The sequence below is a fragment of the Ambystoma mexicanum genome, chromosome 3q (assembly GCF_040938575.1).
Source record: "Ambystoma mexicanum isolate Mex_15411 chromosome 3q, UKY_AmexF1_1, whole genome shotgun sequence".
Taxonomy (NCBI): domain Eukaryota; kingdom Metazoa; phylum Chordata; class Amphibia; order Caudata; family Ambystomatidae; genus Ambystoma; species Ambystoma mexicanum.
This window is the reverse complement of record NC_090926.1, coordinates 1,057,105,451-1,057,127,199: the sequence shown is the minus strand read 5'-3', so window position 1 is coordinate 1,057,127,199 and position 21,749 is coordinate 1,057,105,451. Positions and strand designations below refer to the sequence as shown.

At 48.2% G+C, this 21,749-nt stretch overlaps 1 protein-coding gene across 4 annotated transcripts in view; it reads right to left on the bottom strand.

Annotated features, from left to right (window-relative positions):
• The window catches only part of TMC6 (transmembrane channel like 6), a 608,423-nt gene that overhangs the window by 357,889 nt on the left and 228,785 nt on the right, over positions 1 to 21,749 (bottom strand). The window contains exon 1 of one of the 4 annotated variants that reach the window (XM_069655254.1): positions 21,194 to 21,563. The exons of the other annotated variants lie outside the window; for them this stretch is intronic. The gene's annotated coding sequence lies outside the window, so the exon portion shown is untranslated. Of the gene's footprint in view, positions 1 to 21,193; positions 21,564 to 21,749 lie in introns of those variants that run through there. 4 annotated transcript variants of the gene reach the window in all.

Here is a 21,749-nt window from a genome sequence, read left to right as displayed (position 1 = left end):
GAGGTACAAGTACCACAGTCCTGCTGCCAAGGGCTAGCACCTCTCGCCTGGGCAAGCTGCTCTGCACCAGTGAAGCGAAGACAGATGGCCCGCAAAAACAAAAAATAAATAAACTGCGTGAAGCGACAAGCAGCAAATAACAACAAAAACAACAGAACGTACAGCAGACGCGATCACATACAATGCAAAATATGAAAAATCAATACAAAACCCACGAATGCGGCAGAAACTCTCACTAGTGGTTACAATAAAGAGAAGTGAACCCGGGAAGTGAGACTCACAGACGGCAGATTTGGACTGCCCTCCCCCCCCCCCCCAGACCTCTCTGCTCGGTGCTGGTTATTACTAGGAGAACCCTTTTAGCCTGTTTGATCCTTCCCGCCTGTGCTCGTAGCTTAACTGCGCATGTTGAGATCGCCGGAATGCATAACTCTTAGTGAAATGCACCGCGCAGATTTCTGTGCCTAACCCTAGTATAAACTGATAACGGTGAAGTGGGGTGGATGGTAAGAATAGGAGGCTCTAGTGCCTCATCTGTGGTGATGGCCGGGGTAGGGTGACTAGACGTCAGCGGAATTAGGCCCTCTGTCCCCAGCGAAAGGGAAAGTCCCTGTCCCGGTTTTTGGATAAAGGGAATGTTACCAGTATTAAACGATTTACTATTGATGGTGGGCAAACATTATAAAGCAAGCAAACATCAGAATAATTAGCATTTTACATTGCGTTTCTCTGACATCCCAGGTCGGGCTGAACCCCCAACCTTTCAGTAGCCACCATACGCATTACCAGTTTGAGCCAGAAACAAAACAGATTGGAAATTAAGCATGTAATATTAATCAGAGCAAACGCTCTTCTGTTATTGAGACGTTTAAAATCAAAATCAAAACCACACGGTTTATTTGCAGGATAGCAGTTCAGTCATGCACATAGAGGAAGAAGGGGGAGAGGGGGATGGTCTGCCATGGTAGTCCTTTTAGGTGTGTGGCCGTGATGGGGTTATTGCAAAATCTGCTCGCACGGGGCGATTATTACACAGCAATTATTACACATTATTTGTGTTAGTACGGGAGTGTGGGTGACTCCCGCCTCCAACATGTAACACACGAACAAGAGGATGTGACGATTCCGTGCCCAGTATTAAAACTCTCCTTTTTCTACCGCTTCCAGTTTCTAACTTGCCTCCCGACATTCCTTTTCCGGTCCCGGCTCTGCTCCCCTTACTCTTCCGTTTGGATCCACCCTATGTCACCCCCTACCCAAGCTACGGCCTCGGGGCGCCCCTAAGGTTGGTGCAACTGAACCTATGAGAGGTGGGTTCCCCGGGTGGTTGTGCGTCACTGCTAATGCGACCACCAAAGCCTCTTGCTTCTTGGTGTATCCACTAACAGTCATGACAGCCCACACGTTGCCGCTGCAGGCCCCATCTATTACCCAAAGCCCCCCCCCCAAAACAACATGAAGCTGAGCTTTTGCCCCAGCCCACTGCCCTCCTTCTATGATCCAATTTGCAATCAATAAACATGGAACATTTGTTGAGGGTGGTGTTACGAATCCAGGGAATTCGTCCTCCTTTCTCCCCCAAGGGGTTAGGTAGACGAGCTTGGTACTTAAATGCTCCCTATGTGACTGGGCAAGCGGGATCCCACAGGGGGTTACCCCCACCCCTCTTTGGGGCCAAGGAATGCACAAACAGAAACCGCATCCACACTCCATTCAACTCACAGTCTGACCTATTTGTTGGATACAAGAGAACTACTAACCAGGGCAACTATAGATAGGGCCCCTTTAAGGTAGGAGGTTTGATTGCTGACCTGTACCTGTTGCCATTTTTTGATGGAAGTGAGGACCAACCGTATTCTCTCTTCCTTTCCAGGGAGGAATTGAAATACCAGCAGACCTGCAGGAAGCACAGGGATGTAGAGTCATGCAAAAGAGGAGTGAACAGAGGCCGAGGTAGGTGGAGACAGCAGACAGCACGCAAGAAACTGTAGCTTCAAAAGCAGAATACCCAAGTTCTGGGAGGGTCAATGAGCCAAGAAGCACCACCACTGAGGCTGTGAATCACCAATGCTGTGGCTTCCAGAAGTTGACCGCAACCAGGAGCTGCAGTCCGTGTCAAGCAGGAGGGAGAGACGACGCACAGCCTCTAGGGATGAAGAATCTCATAGCTAGAAGAGGCAAACCAAAAAATCATCACCGCTAGGGGCCAACGAAACCCAAGCACTCACAGGGCTAGAAAAACCCATAGCTCAGAAGGAGCGCATCAGGAGACTGAGGGTCCGAGAAGGCCGTAGCCCGGGAGGGACTAATCTAAAGAGAAACACACAGAGGTGAACAACCCCAAGAATCATACAGGGGGAAAGATGCCCACAGCCCAATCAGGACTGGATGGAGGACCGCCCTGCGAAGAACGAGAGAGAAACCGACTTGGGCTGAAGAAACTTGCTGCCGATCTGAGGCAAGCCCACAAGAGAGCCCTGGAGGATTCAAACAAGTATGATTAGACTTGGCAACAACATTGCGTAAACGTTCAAATGTGTAAGTAGGCTTGATGCATAGGAAACCAAGTGACTGGGCAAGAGTTCAGAGACCTGGAAAACCAGGGAATATCAAAAACCACAGGTCAAGTTGCTATATCCCCAGAGGTAGGATAAAAACCAGAACAAGACATTGTTCCGAGGGAACCTTTAACGGCAATTCCCTTTTTTGAGAAATTGCGACCTTTCCATTGAACTTTGAGAGACTTTAAGCATCATAAGGTGGAGGTCAGAAACCAGCCACCAACCAATACGTTCCCTGGGCGACGCAACCCTAAAGTAAGCTCAAGCTCCGTCTCCTTTATTTCCTTAGCGTTAGGTTAGCGATACGCCAGCATAGGATTTTAACCGAGGACTGGAATTGTGTTTTGTGAGACATCCTGACAGGCACCCTTTATTGTTTTTTACAATCAAACACATCTTAGTGATGGGTCCTGGAGGAGGGGTTTTTCTTTGAGTTTTCCAATAAAGTCTGGTTCAACTAGGTCTTCATGCCCATCTCCTACGTCCGAATTACCACAGTAGGAAAAGGCCACAGCTGCTTTTAGGCAGGAGAGAACTTATACGTGTTCCATTTTCACTACACACACTCGGTTCCATGATGAACAAGCATCTTTACGGTCACTGCGCCTCCACCCCTCGGATACCTTACACCTTCCTCATGGCTTACACCATTCCCTGGTGTCCAACTCTTGCCCAGTCACTTGGTTGCCCACACATCATGCCTAGCTACAGATGTTTACACAATGTTGTATCCCAGGCCACCCAACCTCATCAGTTACTTACTTCCATTTTAAATACCCATTTCATTTCCATCCTAGGTTTCCTGATCTCTTACCCAATTTGTTTTTTCAATGTCTATCAACCATTTCATCCCAGGTCCAACTGCCAATTGTCATTAGTTGCCCCCACTTTACTTGCCCCTAACCCTGCTATGGTACGCCAATGATTAGCGTTGGAGAGAACCTTCCTCCCCTCCCCATTCCCGGTTCATTTTAAACTGAAGCCCCAGTTTTAGTACAGCCCTCTACCCCTCAATTGCCACGAAATGCCTTACTTGAGGAGAACCATCTCGAGACCTTACTCCTTGCTTCTGCCTTCTCTCTTCCTCTTCCCTGCTGATTCCCTGTCTGATACTGCACTGGTCACCTGTCTACCCTCTGATTCGGTCCCAGGTCCCTGCCCACTCAGTTGCACATCCGCACTGCCTCCCGGCATCCCACTGAAGGGCTCCATCCTGTCTCATGATAACTAACATTCAAGCCTTGCTCCTGCCTCCAATACAAACCCCACTCTCCGTCTCTCACAGCTGGCAACTACCGACCTCCTGAACCCCTCACCCATGGCTTGCATTCTTGGGGCTCTTTGACAGTGAGGTGCAAAAGTACAGCCACCGTCACCGCAGACAGACTCAATCTCCTAAACATGAGAGAAATCAGTCAGAACTGCATGCGTCACTCAACTAAAACGCCAATCTCTTCTCTGCAGCACCGCAAACTGGACCACTGTGTGAGCCCAATTCATGACCTTCCCCTGCACCCGTATGCTAACCTAAAGGTTTTACACTTTGCAACACACACTCCAACCTACCCAGTCCGTCATCCACCTCTACACAACGACACCTTCTTGGATTTAACTTCCTGCACCTTCCTCCATGGCCTTGCCTTCCACTACCTCACTCGCTGCATCTCTTTATAATCTCCAATCTTGGGATTCTCTGCTCCATGGATACCCCCCACTGGGATGCACTCCTCTGGCCTTCAAAAGCTACTTGTGGAGCTGCTCAAAACGAGACTCAAGACGTCACGTATGTGCGACAGATGGGGCCGCCCTAGACCCCTGTACTGTCCTATCCTAACTGACCACAAAACCCGGCTCTCACGCTCTCATCTGATAAATACCATTTACATTTTGGTAGTGCTATGTAATTACTGGCCCAGGGTTCTTAGAATATGTCTGTTTTGTCCTTCTGTCCTGATCTTTTGTGAAAGTCCTCCTACCCAGAGATGCTTCTGTCCTCTGTTACCGTCTACTCCGTATGTCATTTCTAGTCGCAAAGTCCTCTTGCACCCTCAATAAACACAACTGAATAAAAATACATCTTCTGTTGCCATTAAGATAGCTCAGCGGGTTGAGCACTCCCTGTTGCGATCTGCAGGTCGCAGGTTCGAATCCTGGGAAGGCCAACTCAGTCTTTCATCCTTCCGAGGTCAATAAACGAGTAACAACTTCGTTTGTGTTTCTATGCTTTCTTATTTCTGATACATGTATGGAGAATGCTTTCATAAAAATAGTGCTCTAAATAGACGAGGAACAGACAAATGAGATATCGAGTCTAAGCAAGAGAGGATAGCAGATGAGTTTTAAGACGAGAGCGGAATAAAGCGGAGGTCGGAGAAGATTGAGGGGTAAGGAATTACAACGCCCCCGGGTCGAGTAAAGAGACTAAACACTGGGAGGTTTAGGGACTACAAGAAGAAAATGGGACTGAGAGCATAAAGTGTGAGGAGGCAGACATATAGAAACTAAAGACGACAAATAAGGGTGCCAAGCCTTGAAATTATTCAAAACAGAGAGAACGAAAGATAAAATGGGAAAGAATTGAGAAATGGACCAATTAAACGATCAACCAATGGGGAGCCAGCGGGTATGAAGGAAGACAGACTAACAGAGCAGGACAGAGGTCTAGGTAAGGGACGACAAGAGCGGGCTCTATGAATATTGAAAAGCAGAAGGGGACAGGAACGAGCTATAGAAATATGCAGGGAGAAAACAAGATGCCTAGGCTGCAGGCAGAGAGGGAATAAGGAAGGAGGGCGAGAGCAGAGGGTGGAGGAAGATAATGCAGACAGTGAGAGTGCATCCAAGACTGAATTGATAGAAGACTGTGTAGTTACCACAGAATACATCTTAATACATTTAGATTATAAATGGAAAATATGGTACTAAATAACCAAGAGCCAGTAGGCAACTAACAACTAAATATAGAGGTGAAAATATTTGTCCTGTTACAGCATCACCAGCATAAATTTGAAGGGGAAAAGTGAATTTCAAGTCGCCATTGAATACATTCCTCACAATAGTTCCAATTTCAATAACTATATTGGTCTCTTTGTTGTACCATAGGATTGTTTATTTTCAGGCAGCTATGACATGGGATTTTGATATTGTACCCAATATGATGCATAACTTTACTCTGTATATTTTTTCATTTTTTGTTTTCCCTCCATTGTAAGGGTTAACTACTATTCATCTTAAACCAGCCGTTGAGCTTGGCAGAATAAAGAACACACTATAATGCTTTGAACGTGAAAAAGGCGACTGATTACTTTCGCATTCTGGGGAGAGTAGAATTATCTTGGAACGCAACCACTACCCACCGGCTAACTAGATCTCCAGATACAAGCGCCTCAAACGACAACCCCCCCCATACATTTTAGTCCAGTAAACCATAAGGATGAGCCATTCCTCCCCCGGTGGTCCACCTACAAACAAGCACTCCGAGGAACTCTCAGTTTAGGGATAGAATTCACAGTCACAATGCATGATTTGCCCAGAATCACACTTTAGAGAAGCAGGGGTTTGAACCCAATGTGCACATTAGGCAGTTGAACCCCATATCTTCCCAACACTAATTGGTACAAATATGTGTTAATGTTTGGGTTGCAAGAGCAAAAATAACATTGTTTTATAGAAAGGGTTCGAAAAAGTACAAAAAATCCATCAAAATAATCAAATATATATATATACATATATCACTTGAGTAATGTTGAACAAAAAGGGTATGACTTCATCTTCATTTTCCCCATCCGGAATCAAAGTCTACAAGTATTAGCATGCTAGGTAATGCGAGCATATGGGTTTAACAACTGTACTCTCATTTCTGATGACGGAGCCAACTTTCACCGTCCTTAGATGAAGTGCCACACACAGTAGACACTCCCAAATGTACACTCGCTGGCGCCTCTTCAGCTCACAGTTGCCTGTGGCTTTGTGTTTGAAATGCAAAACAAAACTAAAGAGACAAACGGGCGCAGCATGCCACCAGCCCGAGAACCGAAGTTACTATTAGGCACTGGGTACAGCTGATACTGTGGCTCACGGTACAGGATGCCACAGCAGTCACAATTTCCAAGAGGAGTACCATGTGTCTAACGTTTTATCAAGCGGATGCTGTCAGGGGTGAACGGCTTAATTTACAAGACCAGGCCCCAAAATGTGCAGTCACAATTAGACATTGACAAATTATAATTGACTAGTAAAAAATTATGTGCTGTGTTCACACTGAGAACTGAGGGGCTGAGTGACTTTATGACTGGCTAGTAGTTTGCAACTTGACATCCCCCCCCCCCCAAGTTAGATAAGTACAACCTCCAGACTCAACTTCAACATGGACATTAAAGACATGGCCATAAACAGCCCTCTTCTTTCCTTGAAGATTCAACCATCCATGTTAAAATGGGCGAGTTCACATAGGATACCACCATGCAGAGACTAGGCCTCCCTGGCTGCTTAACACTTACATTAGACTCTTCACAACCAGCCTCAGTTCTCTTGCAGGTTTCAGCTCTGTGCCCATGCTGAAATTGCCTTAAAAGTAAACAAAAATGGCAGCCCGCCCCGTGATGAGATCTCAAATTTCCTCCAGGTTTTCTACGAATGTCTCACCATGAACAAACGGTCTCCACCGTTTGAAAACTTCCAATTCTCATTTTTGGCTCATCCATAACAAGCTCCCTTTCAATTGGCCAAAATCACTAGGATCCAACCCGTCCAAGAAACTTAGCACAGCCGCAGATATCATGCACCACACAAATAGGCAAAATCACATGCAGACCCCATTTCAGGCTACACATTCTGTGCAAAATGACCTCCCCCTCCCACCAATTAGGGGCCACTGAAAAAATGTAACCAACAAGGGGTCTGGTCTTATCCAAGCAAGCTAGATTTCTCTAACTCTCGACCTAGATATCACTAGACACCAGACTCCCAAACTGAAGCCCAATCAACCCCGCTTCACAAGCCAGCTCTACGGCCTGTGCATGCAAGAACCGATCACACCCGCCCTCAAGGCACGTCACCGGCGACCTTTCAAAGCCATAATAAGGTTGAAAATGCTCTCCCTCACACTATAAACGGCGCCCTTAAGCCTCCGGGTCAGTGGTGCGCAATATAAAACAATCAAGTAACGTAACCAATGCCTTTACAACAGAGGACCCAAATAATTCAAGGTAATGTCGAATACTTACCTGCCAGCGATGAAACTCAGGTGTTTAGAAGAGAACGTACTAAAACCACCCAATTACACAACACAGAGCTATTGAGGTCGGGAAATGTTGGTGGGTTACACCTCCTGAAATGTGGAACGAGCTCCTCAAGCACCCAAGATTAGACTCTTTAAGAGATCCCAGGGAGACCTAAACATCAGCACGGTACAGAGGGCAAGAACTTTCACATGTGGCCTCTGCCCAGGTCCCACTCAAATCTCTCAGAATCCTCAGCCCGGGTGGCCTTGAAAACACAGACTCACCTCTGTGAGATTGCATCGTTTCATGCCCATCCAAGACTCCAATATCCTCTTCTGTAGTGCCGAGCCATATTTTATTGTTCATTCGCACTCATCCACAAGCCAGCTCAACATGGGTTGCTAGCAGGGACTTGGCCACCCCTACCTGTCTTCGTATTGGCTAAAATGCGCACACACATTCTATACTCCTCTGATGAATCTCCCATTCCGCGGACTTCGGTACACCGAGGGCATTCACCTACAGCGCTTTGAGACCATACCAATCGGAATAGGCGCTATACAAAAGCCATATTACATTGAATAGAGGTGTACTTTACCTGGATTGCACCTCGACAGTTTGAATATAGTACTCTGCTGCTTCCAAACCTCTCCCTCCACTATACCCCGTTTCCCTACTCTTGGTGCTTGGAAACAACAATGTCGTATTTTCCAGAGTTATAAAGATAATAAACGGGCTGATTCTCTCGAGGGCAGGAATATGCCAGCAGTGTTTCGGTACTACACTACGGACTAAAAAAAGAAGAAAAAGAATAGGATGGCAGTACCTTCTCGATTCTCTTGTTTCCACTGGGGTTTGTACCTCACCCCATGCATGGTGTATGCTACGATTGTCCTGGTCGACAGTTGGTGAAAGCACTTTACTTCACACACACAGTTTGCTTTGGCTTTAAAGTGGGGTTCCCGGGTTGTTCAATTGCAAATATAATACATATTTTCCAAGATTTTTTAAAGTGTAAGTGACATCACTGACTGACGGGAACCTTCGGAAACGTGTGAATCGCGGGAATCCCGTGTTCTATAATTTCACCATTCCTCTGCCCAGAATTCAATTATTTAAGAAAAAAAAAAAAGTCTGCCAAGTGATTTATTTAATGCAGAGAGGACTGAGAAATTCGAACCAGCTTTAGGAGCCAGACACTCTTCATGGCACGGGTCTGCAGTCAGGGTCGGACTGGCACGTACATTTGTACCGGACACCAATGAAAAAGTGGCCCTCGATAACAAATTGGAATTAACTATTTTCCTGACAATGGGTTCAGTACTACTCAAGGGGGTCTTTTCGGTAAAAATTGAATCCAAATAGTGCATTTTAAAGTAGATTTGGTTAGTAGCATTTTCTAAAACATGTGTAGTAGCTCACACTGACCATCTTCAGCCCAAAAATCTGTATTGCCCTATGGGCCAGTCCGAGCCTTTCTGCAACCTTTGCTTCCTCAGGAGTTTCAATTCCTTCTCGTGTTCCCTGTATAGGTGCTGGTGCCACGCTTGAGTGGAGCTTGGAGTCGGCGAACAGAAAAAATTATTGACTGACACTTCACATTGTGTGAGCTGGCAGGGCCCTTTATTTGCAGCGCTTCACATTGTGTGAGCTGGCGGGGCCCTGTATTTGCAGCGCTTCACATTGTGTGAGCTGGCGGGGCCCTGTATTTGCAGCGCTTCACATTGTGTGAGCTGGCGGGGCCCTGTATTTGCAGCGCTTCACATTGTGTGAGCTGGCGGGGCCATTTATTTGCAGCGCTTCACATTGTGTGAGCTGGCGGGGCCATTTATTTGCAGCGCTTCACATTGTGTTCGTTGGCGGGGCCCTCTATTTGCAGCGCTTCACATTGTGTGAGCTGGCGGGGCCCTGTATTTGCAGCGCTTCACATTGTGTGAGCTGGCGGGGCCATTTATTTGCAGCGCTTCACATTGTGTTTGTTGGCGGGGCCCTTTATTTGCAGCGCTTCACATTGTCTGAGCTGGTAGGGCCCTTTATTTGCACCGCTTCACATTGTGTTTGTTGGCGGGGCCCTTTATTTGCAGCGCCACCGCACCACTTGAGCCGGCACTGGTGGTGGGTATAAACGCTAGTAAAATAACAATATTTACCATAGTCTACAGTTTTAAAGGAGGGACACCAAAATCAACAAACCATTTGTGGATGCCAAATCCTATCCAAGATAAAAGACAACGTAGTGGATTGAGCCCCAACATTAACTTTCATCGGCTGCATTTCAAACATAAACTGGGGCATTTTACAGATGTTCATGCCAAAGTGTTGCTTCCTTAAGGGGAACTTTAAAATACTTGCTCAATCCCACGATGCCCAAGGTATACTGCCCCTCTGCCAGTAGGATACCATAACGTTGAAAAATCAAGACCGAGGGCCAGATTCAGAGCTTGTGCAAATGATAGCGTGGAAAGCCAGCATTCCCCCCTCCAGTTTCCAGCACCACCATTCTGGGGTGGGTGGAAATCCTGGCATGAATATACCGTCTACATAGAAACGTGCTCCAGTGGCACTGCAAGCATTTTCTAAAAGACTGCCACTATTCTAGCTTAAGAAAGTTTCCTTAAACTTTCATTAAACTAAAGAAGTGGTGCTCCCGCCTCGGAAACGCCATTCACCAAAGGAAAACGTGTGAAGACGCCCTTAACTGTAGCTGTATTTTAACTCCACCTATTGCCGTGCTAAAGCTGTGCTCTAGAAAGCAGAATCCCATTGCACACCCATTTCACATGGTTGCTAAGGCTGTTGTTGGGCAGTGAACGCTTGTGCTAAAGTCATGCCTTTGATGCCAGCTCAGCGCATTAGCACTTAATCAGAATAGGGTGCTGCTGCAGAAAGTGTTCATCCTTCATGAATGTGAGAGGTGGGTTTACTCCTGGTTATCTTGTCTGATTTTCAGTATCAATAATCCTTCTAACACGGTAGTTAGTGCGATACAGGTTCGCTTTTATTGATGGTTTTTGAAAGATTCCTCTTGATACAATGATTAGTGTGTAAAACACTGTTATGGCATTTTGTGCCTTGGTGCGGTCAGCCGACACGTGTTTCAACCCATAAGGGTCTTTCTCAAGGCAGGTATGTCTTGCTATGATCCCTAGGTGGGGTTCTTATTGTGTTGTGGGTGGCTGTCCTTGTGGCAGTAGAAAGGACAGCCACCCACAACACAATAAGAACCCCACCTAGGGATCATAGCAAGACATACCTGCCTTGAGAAAGACCCTTATGGGTTGAAACACGTGTCGGCTGACCGCACCAAGGCACAAAATGCCATAACAGTGTTTTACACACTAATCATTGTATCAAGAGGAATCTTTCAAAAACCATCAATAAAAGCGAACCTGTATCGCACTAACTACCGTGTTAGAAGGATTATTGATACTGAAAATCAGACAAGATAACCAGGAGTAAACCCACCTCTCATACGCACCAAATTGGGGTCCTGGCTAAACCCCTAACCACTCCTGTGATCTTGCGACACCAGAACAAACCTTCCAACCTATAAATGGTGCTTAGCATGGGCAGGTTCCAATCCTAGAGCCAACCAGACCCTTTATCCTTCATGAATGAACACTTCCGTGTTTTTACATGCACCTCTGAATAGGGCCCTGAGAGACAGCCCTACCCTACGTCGCCGCCAGATGCATTTTTGAGGACATAATTGGCTACTTCCTATCCCCAACAAGATGGCCTGCGCGCAGCGCGCCCCCAGGGGTATTTAAGGGGGCAGGGAAGGTTCGGGAGCAGGCGACGGTTAGGACGAGCGTTTGTCCTGGTCGCCTGCTCCCGAGCCTTCCCTGAATCTGGGCCTTTAGTGGTTTGTGGCTGAGGTGAGGAGTGTAGCAGCATAGTGGTAGCGGGTGACGGGTAGGTAGTTAGTAAGGTATATTTAAAAAAAAAAAAAAAGGAATTAGTAACTATTTTTATAGTTGGCGGTACCGTAGATAAGGTACCCCCCCTTACCTCAGCTGGGCAGCCCTGTGAGGTTTTCCATTGTTGGGTAGCGGGCGGAAGGTACGGGGGGTGAGGAGGATCCGGTTTGGGTCGGCGTTCTCCCGGGGGCTTTGAGCGTCTGTCTGGGGGCTGGATGATCCTGGGTAGGGCTTCGTTCACCCCGTTCGGGCAGCAAGTTCCTTTGGGCGTTGGGGGCTCGTGCGGGCGGGGGCGGTAGAGGGAGTGTCAGGGTTCGTCAGCACGGTCTCAGCTGTCTGGCTCCCGGCATCTGATTCGTGGGCCAGGGCTAAGCCGTTAAAGGGCCCGGGCCCATATTTTTTTTTAGGCACGTGGTCCATGGAGCGGCAGCATTGTACTGGAAGGACAGTGTGGTGCCTGCAGCACGCTGCCAGGGGGCGGTAGGGTTTTTGGAATATTTTAGTTTGGGGAGCAGGGGTATCCACGTGTTTGAAGGCCCCTCAGCCTTACGGATCATTGGTGGGGGTTTTCAGGTGAAAAGGGGCATTTTGCTAGGGGGTGTATATATATAAAAAATACTAATAATAAGGGGATTAATTAAGACAATACATATAACAGAATAATATTTTTAGGGCACTGGTTTCTGTTTAGGGTATACCAGTTAAGTCGTTTACCCCCCCACGCGTATTTTCCACGAGTAGGTTTGGCTCGGGTGTTAGTGCATTTAGGTTTAGCATCAAGGGGCATATTTTGGCACCCAGGTAGATCGACAAGAGAGCGTCCGGGGGTGGGGGAGGGGGGGAAGAGAGTGCAGTTGAGAGAAGGGTCTGGGGGGGTTTGGGGGACAAAGACGAAGTGGAGGAAGGGGACGTTAGGAGTGTCCAAAAAGGTGTAGGTCGGGTGGGGCATGAAGGTAGAGGTGACGGGGTGCAGAGAGGGGCGATAGGGCAGAGGGGCAAGGGAGGAAAATACCTGCAGAAGAGTGCAGGTGGAAGGATGAGAGAGCGGTCCCCTTCGATTAGTGAGTTTAGGGAGGGGCTCGGAACAGCCACCCCGGCTAGGAGGATTTCGGGCAGAGGGCACAGAGCAGCCCCTGCTATTGCAGAGGTGGAATATGGAGAGGGTTTAAGAATGGCCCCGCCACAAACTTTGCGAGGACAGTCTAGAGGGCACAGCACAGCCCCTAGCAAGGAAGACCACAGGGTGGAGGAGAGGACCCCTCGCCCGAGAAGAGGACCAGGAAGTGGTTTCTGTGGCCCTGCCGAGATGTCGCCGATGGAGTGGCGGGGCAGACGCAAGGGGCTCACAAGAGGAGGATCTGCCCGGCCCGAGCATGTGCTCGCAACAGCAATGGTATTACATGGGGGATGATGAAGGGATGGAAGAATATGTGGGGCAGTGGGAGGATGAAGGATACAGTGCTGTAAGGAGGAAGGGGAGGACGAGAAGGGGCCTAAGATGGGAATGTGAAAGACAGGAGCAAGGGGTTTGGGGGGCAAGAGGTCGGGGGGATAACTGTCTAAGTGAGACTGCTGACATGTTTTGTCCCTGCATCAGGAGCCCAGTAAGGAAGGAGATGAGGAGCATCGGAGTGGAGGCCAGGCTGCAGATGGGCGATGGCAGGGCAGATAGAGGTGAGCGGGAAGGGGACTGGTCAGCAGCATGGCCGAGGGTGGACACGAGGGTGGGGCCAAGAAGGGAAGGGTCAGGGTTGCAAGGGGCAAGGCGAGAGATTGGTGTACAGTAGGGGTGTAACGGTAAACCGGTATACCGGTAGGAATACCGTGAGCATTTTCATTTACCTACAATAACCGTTGCATTGTTTACACTGGTTTACCGAATTGGGGTCGGGCAGTGAAGCCTCAGCCTGCTTTTGTAATTTACTGCCTGTGCGCACCCAGTAAAGACTGTTGTACCCAGGCTGGGAGGCAGGCTGCTTGTCTTGCAGATGTGTATCAGCTACCGGATTGCCAGCCAGCGCTGTGCGAGGCACACAACATTAACAGGCCAAACTAGTGACAGGAAGTTGTTGTGGCTCTGAGACTCAGGCGGAGATCAGATTCGGAGCCATGTGCTACACCCGCATTGTTTCGTTCCTTGGGCACAAAACAGTAAAGTATGCTGTTTTACCTAATGCTGGAAACCCCGTTGCTTTCAAATCCTCTTGCCCAGACCAGAGAAATGTAACACTTTTCCCCAGTTCGAGCATGTGCCACATAAAGCTTGCAGTTGCAGGTTTGCAGACTTTGCAAGAGCTCAAGTGGCATATGCGAGGACACGCAGCATTTCGCTGATTGGACTGTGCTGGCTGGGCAAATACGAGTGCAGTGGTGATCTCGATGTAACTGGGTGGAGGAAAAGACTGGCTGGCTTCTGACACCCAGTGATCATAGTGGGCATCCTGGCTGCAGCCGTGGTCTGGTAACAGCAACAGATCCAGGGGCTGTTCCCCCTCAGCACACCAAACGAGCTGGACTCTTGTGGACTGGACTCAGAGAAGGGATGGTGAGGACTCAAGGGTGGGCTTGGGTCTGTACTAAATCTGATGCTTTTTGAGTTTGTCCGCCATTCCCTGGCATGTGCCTTACGTTTTTTTTTAATTTTCAAAGTGCACTTATAACTAGTGCAGCCAGTCTATAAAGATGTATTGTACCTGGGGGGAGGGGGCTTTGGGGTAGGAGGCCTACATGCGTAGCTCTTTAGCAAAAGGGTCAGGAACTTCACTTTGGCACCCTGCAAATGTTTACAATTCACATTTCCGTATTTTCATCCTAAGTTTTCTGTGCGCAATGTCAAGTTTGCGGGACATTAAATACTGTTGGCTTTATAGATAAACTGAAATTAAAGCAGCGATTTACTGTTGCTGAGATGTTATATCAAGTGCTGCCTCTAGATTCATGGGACCCGCCCCCAAATACTTATGAAATATGTCCTACAAAATGCACCATTTTAATCTGGTTTGGGGTCAGGCTCCCTCGATTTGCTTGGTTACTTTCCCTTGCAGTGAAAATCAAAAGTTGGCACCCATGTAGTCTGCTAACAAGGCAACATTTTGCATTGCATGTAGTAGAAGTAGATTGAAGTTCCCAACTGGTGAATTTACCCATTGCCACTGTGAGGTGGGTCACAGTGGACTTGAAAACGATGCTAATTAGAGTGCATTGTAACGTACACAGCATGGGAGTACATATAGGAATCAAAATGTCTTCAGGCTGTGGCCAGGGATCCGTCAAGCACCTAGTAATTACAGACGGCATTGTCTGCATTGTTACCATGGTGGGGGCTTCAAGCTTCATTATAAGCACTGTGCCAATGTGATCAATAGGTCTTGACTCCCCTATTTTGAAGTGTCCCTTGGGAAAGTGGCTGACCTGAAAAAAAAACGAATTGAAAAATATACCTGTGGAATACACCCCACACACCTTGAGAGTGAGGTTATTGCATAAAATCATTTTAAAATGCAGCGCTATGCTACAAATGCAAAATACTGTTCAGGCTGCATGGCTGTCGCAAGTGGAGTGACAGGACAAATGGTTTTGCCTCCCATGTCATTTTAGTAATTTGAAAGGGGGGGGGTCAGGTTCTGTTCCAGAGCATGCACACAATATTTAAAATGTGCACATAGGTGCCAAGTACAGGGGGGCAAAGAGGACAATTAACCCCTTGAGCAATGGCGGCAGGAACCTCACTTTGCCCCTTTCGAGATGTTTATCAGTTTTCAGTTTCTGACAGTACAGTGATATGTATGCACTGCGTGTGCATTTACATAATTATAATTTTGCATTTATATAGCGCTACGAACCCTCAGGCATCTGAGCGCTGATTATTATTACCCACGGTGTGTGGTGCTCATTTGTCGACTTCGGAAGGATGAACGGCTGAGTCTGATCCACATGTTGCTGGAGAAAACATGCTTTTGGTTTTGAAGTAATATACATGAACTGCATGTGGTGCAGTGATTCTGAACAGTATCAGGGCTACACACTGAGTTCTGTAACTGTTGAGGGAAAAGTGCAAACCAGAAATCAGGTAAATTTAACCGATACAGATATGTTATAGGTTCATTTCTGCCTGTCGATTTTTGGGCATTCTCCACCCACTCTCTGAAATCCGTCAGAAAAAAAGAGGTTTGAAATGCACCGTTTCGATTCGGATAGGTGTCGTGCTCCCTCAATTCATTTGGTTCCTTGCTTATATGTAGGGCAGGGGAATTTCTTCCCCTATTATGAAACTCAAACGTTGCCACTCGTGGTTGGGGGTGCTCACTTCACTGGCCCCTTCTACAAGATCAGAGACTGATTGCCAGGAGGAAAGATCCAATCCCATGCCTGAATAGCGTGCTTGCCAAAGAGTACACAATCTCAGAGAGAGAAAGAGTACTTTCTTTTGTCGCAGCAAGGGTTCAGAGCAGCCCACCAGGTCTCCATTTACCCTGGTGATGCTGAGAAGAGTGAGTCATGGGTGCGGTGCTGCGTAGTTTGTTGCGCAACATTAAATAAAGCTATTAGTGTGCCGTAAGTCCGGCAGCCTGTGCAAAATGTGTCTGGTTAGTCAGTTTGTTGATATTATTATTTCAGATTTATACAGCATGGTGGACACTTACCAATAGGGTGTAAACGTCATGTGGGGGAATGTAGTGCAAAAAAGCTATTAGTACTTTATTGACAAACATTTTAGAGCATATAGAAATCCTGACTTTTCCTAGCAAAATATTTAAGGCAATAGTTAAACCTGTGTGCTATACCGCGATAACCACGGTATACCATCATTTCATAAGAAGGTTATCATACTGTCATAAAATCAATACCGTGACACCCCTAGTGTACAGGCTATTGGAGGCGTGGATGGAGAGAAGGAGAATTGCTCGGTGGAGGTGCAGACAGACAAGGTGATTGAGCCCTTGGCGCTCGAGGTACAGGTTCCAAGGGAGAAAGAGGTAGAGGTGAAGGGCCAGGAGAAAAAGCTACCATACATGGGCATTACGGAACCTTTGGGAGCACATTTGATGACAACAAAGGATAAGATATGGGCAGGGGAATTTGTGGACGTGTTTAAGCTGCTTTATAGGGAAGTGAGAGCCAAAGAGGGTTCTAGGAAGGAGGAGAGGGAGCTGGCCTCGCGCCCAATGGTACCGATTGAGAATTGGATGTCGGCTTCTATTGTCTATGCAAGTGTCTATTGTGAGAAATGTCCAGAGAGATGTGTGGCTCTGCTAAAGTACATGGACGTGATTAGAAAGGCATTTAAGAGTTTTGGGGGTATCGCATGGGTGCGTTACGATGAAGAATTTAGGGCAAGGATGGCAGAGGACAGCCAGGTGGTCTGGGGTGAAATATATATGGATCTCTGGCTGCAGTGGATGGCACCGACGAGGCCAGCCCCGACATTGCACATAGAGAATGGTTTGCCTGTGCCTTTCCGGCCCTTTCTTGGTCGCCCCGCCCACCAGGGGACAGGGGTCGGAGGCAGAGGGCAAACCTCAGCGGCATGCTGGGCCTTTAATAAGGACGGCTGTACAAGGACGGTGTGTAGGTTTAGATATGAATGCAGTAAACGTGCAGGGAAGCACCCAATTACTCAGTGTTTCCAAAAAAGGAGACAGGGGGCGAGGAGCAGGCAGGGGGGTTGTGAGGAAAGGCTTTTACTCCAATTAAATTGGAGGTGTTGGAGAAGTGGCTTGAATTTTGTCCGGACAGGGAGGGGGCAGAGATCTTGGGAGACAGTTTTCGTTATGGTTTCAGGCTGGGTTACCAGGGGCTAAGGGAGCGTCGTTGGGCGGAGAATTTGAAGTCCACCAGGGAAAATGTGGAAGTGGTAAGAGAGAAATTGGGCAGGGAGATAGCAGCGGCTAGGGTGGTAGGGCCATTTGCTGATTTTCCAGGGGATTTAGTGGTGACCCCACTGGGTTTTGTACCCAAGAAGGTCCCGAAGTGCGACATTAAGGTGGCTTTCTGGTTGTTGCCGGTGCACCCGGAGGATTTTTGGCTTCTGGGAATGCAATTTGAGGACCGCATCTACATTGACGAGGCCTTGCCGATGTGGTGGGCAATTTCTTGCGCCTTGTTCAAGCGCTTCAGTTCATTTTTGCTGTGGGTTTTTTCATTTAGTTCTCGATTGGAAGGGGTATTGCATTACCTAGATGATTTTCTGTTCATTAGTGGGACGGACAAAGAAGGAGTGCGGGGAGATGCCAGGGATGTTTCAGGACCTGATGGGAGAGTTGGGGGTGCCGTTGGCAGAAGACAAAACGGATGGACCGGCAGTGGTGTTGACCTTTTTGGGGATTGAATAGGACTCAGTGGCCATGACCTCACGCTTGCCACACGACAAGGTGAGCAGACTGGTAGGTTTGCTAGAGAAAGCGGTGGGGGCTCGGAAGATGACGCTAGTGGAAATGCAGAGGCTGGTGGGGCATTTACATTTTGCATGCAAGGTGGTGGCCCGAGGGCGGACTTTTTGTAGGAACATGGCGCGGTCTATGGCGTGAGCATTGTGCCCACACCATCGGGTAAGGGTGTCAGGGGCAGTACGGGAAGACTGAGGATTTGGTTGCGTTTCTGGAGAATTTTAACAGGGTATCCATGTGGCTGCAAGGGGATACAGTGTCATGGGAAGTGCAGATATTCTCAGATGCAGCAGGTGCATGGGAGTTTGGAGTGTTTTGGGGAGGGAAATTGTGCACTGAGAAGTGGCCATCGCGTTGGTTGAAGGAAGGGAGAAGCATAGCATTTCTAGAATGTTTTCCTTTGTTGGTTACGATGGAGTTGTGGGGGAAGGAGTTGCAGAACAGGAAAATGAACTTAAACATTGACAACGAATGCGTGGTTCATGTAGCGGAAGAGCGTACAAGGGATGATGTAAATGGATAAGGGTTGGTCTAAGGCAACTATAGTGGGAAAGATGGCGGGGGTCGCTTTCTATGGGAAATGGTTTGGGGTTTCCACCCGAGCGGTGGAGAAATGGCGAGCAGAATGTTAGAGGGATGGGCAATGGAGAGTAAGAGGGGAGAAGGACAGTAGGAGGCTGGTATCGGCGGCTCTATTGGTTAGGTTGTGTCGGGCTGTGGAGGGGGTCTGCTGGTCGGCTTGGGAGGGAGTGATGTTTGCAACTTGCTTTATATGGTTGTTCTTTGGTGCCTTTACGGTTTCTGAGCTGGTGGGAGAAAAGACAGGGGTAAGTGTCCTGCGTTGGGAAGATATTTATTTTTCGGAGTTAGGACTGGACATCAGGATTAAGAGGTCAAAGGCGGATCAAAAAGGAAAGGGCTGTTGGGTGTTGCTGGGTTGGGGCAGTAAGGATTTGTGCCCTGCGAGGATGGGTTTGGTGTGGAAGGAGCTATGTGTGGGGGAAGGACGGGTCTGGTTTTTCAGCATGAGGATGAGGTGGCAGTATCAGCAGCGCAAGTTTTGGGGGTGCTACGGAAGGTACTGGTAGCGGTTGGGGAAAAGGCAGATTAGTTTGGAACTCCGAGGATAAGGTGAAAAGTTTGGGACGGTGGAGGTCCGGGAAGTACAAAGGGTATATTAGGGACTTGGGTAAAGAAGCTGTTTGAAATAGGGTCAGGCTGAATGTGGTGGGGTGGTCGTGACTGGAAAGTGACATTGTAAATTCTTTTTCAGATGCTGCACGGAGGCCGGGGGAGATGACACAGATTTGGATTGTGGACCACTCTATTGTTAAGTGGGTGGGGAAGGAGACAGAGAAAAAAGGGTTTTTGGCACACAATTTGGGTGCAGCTACAAAGTGGCACTGGTAAGGTGGTCAGGTTCAGGGGAGCTTCGCTGGGATCAGCTGCTGCCTATGTTGGCGAGGTTGAAGGAGCGCTAGGGGTTTCCAGAGGGGTTGATTATTCATGCAGGGCAGAATGACCTTGTAAGGGACACAGGTGTGGCTCTGCTGAGAAAAATGAAAAGGGATTTGGTATGGGTCTGGGAAATTTGGCCCAAAACAAGAGTAGTCTGGACTAAGCTGTTGCCGCAGAGAGTTTGGAGGGGAGCGAGAAGTGGGGGAGCAATATAGCAGGCGAGGAAGGGAATAAATAGAGAGATGGGGAAATGTTGTGCCTTGGCAGCGGTGAAGGTTTTGGAGCACAAAGAAATAGTTTATGAGGGTTTCAAGATTTTCAGGGAGGATGGTGTTCACCTGTTAATTTATGGGAACAGTTATCTTTTAGATTTGACTTTGCAGGTGCAAGAGATAATAAGGAGTTGGAAGTAGAAGGAAGTTGGTAGGGGTGGGGCAGAAAGAATACCTCAGTGGAGGGTTTTTCTGTTGCCGGGGGCATGGCCCTTTTAGTGAGGGGGGATTGAAGCACAATGGGGGAATAGCACGGGAAATGATGGGGTTGGTGCTGTTTGCACAAATGAGCTACCCCAGGGGAACAGGTATTGAAGATGGAGGGGCATGGCCCCGGGGAGAAAGTGGGACGCCTTGAGAAGATGGTAAGGAGACGGTAGGGACCAAGGGATGGGTAGGGAGGAAGTGAAACTAATTAATTATTTATTTGTTGGGGGAAATGCAAGTGTTGAATTATTAAATTAGTTGTTAAAACATTTTGCGTTAGTCTGTAAGGCCAGGGAGCCAGGTTAGCGGTTATTTTTGAGCTTTGGCCTGTCACATTAAAGCAACCTTTTCCATTACAAGCGAGTCTGGGTGTTTTTGTGCAGTAAGCCCAAAAGGAGGTTTCTCCGCATTCAGGAAGTGACTCGCAGTAAGAGCTCTGTAATTACAGGGCCCCTTCCCAAGGAATCCCAGCTGAAGAGCCGACCCACTGATACAGAAGCATTCAGAGTCTTTCAATCTGATACGCCTCATTTAAAAGAATGATCCTGCAAGCCCAGGAGACTTGCAGCCCGCAGCTGCCATCACGCATCCTCTGCCCCAGCCATTCACACCTAAGAACTACCAGCCACTCAGAGGTCCAGGGGTTTTAACCGTGCTCATGCGCCAGAATGCTAACCATTCCCGTTTTTGCTTGGTATTCTGGGACTTGTAGTTTTTTTTTTACATTTCAAATTGGAAAGAAATAACTGCAAGTGCCAGAGTCCAAAAGGGGGAAAATACGACTAAATGGCCTTCTTACACATGGCCACCATAAACTTGAGAGCTCTGCTATCGTCGCTCCTGCCTCCATAGGCGCCGAGTACAATGGGACAGACAGCAGTTGCCCCCATTCTCCTTGAAACATGGGGATACTCCCCCGTGCAGATTCTGGCTCTTCGCCTGCTGGGCTCAGTAAGTGTTAGCATCTAACGTCAAAGTGCAAAGACCACCTATTCAATCGACCTTAATTTGGGGGTTAGGGAGGGCTACAGCCCAAAACTGTTTGTGGCCTGGGAGAAATACAGTACCCAGTACCCTAAAGTAAAACGCAAAGACAGCTCAGCAGGTTAGGTGACTGCTGCTGAGATGTGCCCCTGCACCTCAGCTTCATTACCTCCTGGAACTCACCGGTTGGCACCAGCTCTGGTAGTGGCATGTCCTCACAGGCCGCAGCGATCTATCTGCCTGAATAGAAGTGAGTGGGAGCCCCGCCTGTGCTGAACATTCCCCTCTTGCTGCCCGGCGACAGCTCTGACCTTGCGGGAGTGTGTGCGGCCCAAAACAATGCGTGCCTGTGTCCAGTGTAGAGAATAGAGCAAGAGCAAAAAGGGAGTGTCCAGGCCAGCCAGCAATCCCACGCTCCTCCCCGAGGGCAAGGAGCAGCTGCCCCATCTCCGAACCATGGCGAGGAGCGCCTTTGCTTTCCCGCAGCGGTGTTGCTAGGTCTGGAAATGATCCGGGGCTACGTTAATGTCGGGACTGGGGGCTAGCTAGCCTTTTGTGTAGCCCCTAAGATTCTATCCGGGGGTACAACCAATAGCTGGGGCTATGGCCACCTTTGTCCCCCCCCTCCCCTAGCCTCTGCGCGTCACGCTCCATAGTCAGAGCTTCCTCGACTCCACGGACAGGAGTAGGTAATCGAGTCCAATGTATTCTTCCATTTCCGGGTCTTGTAGTCAGACAT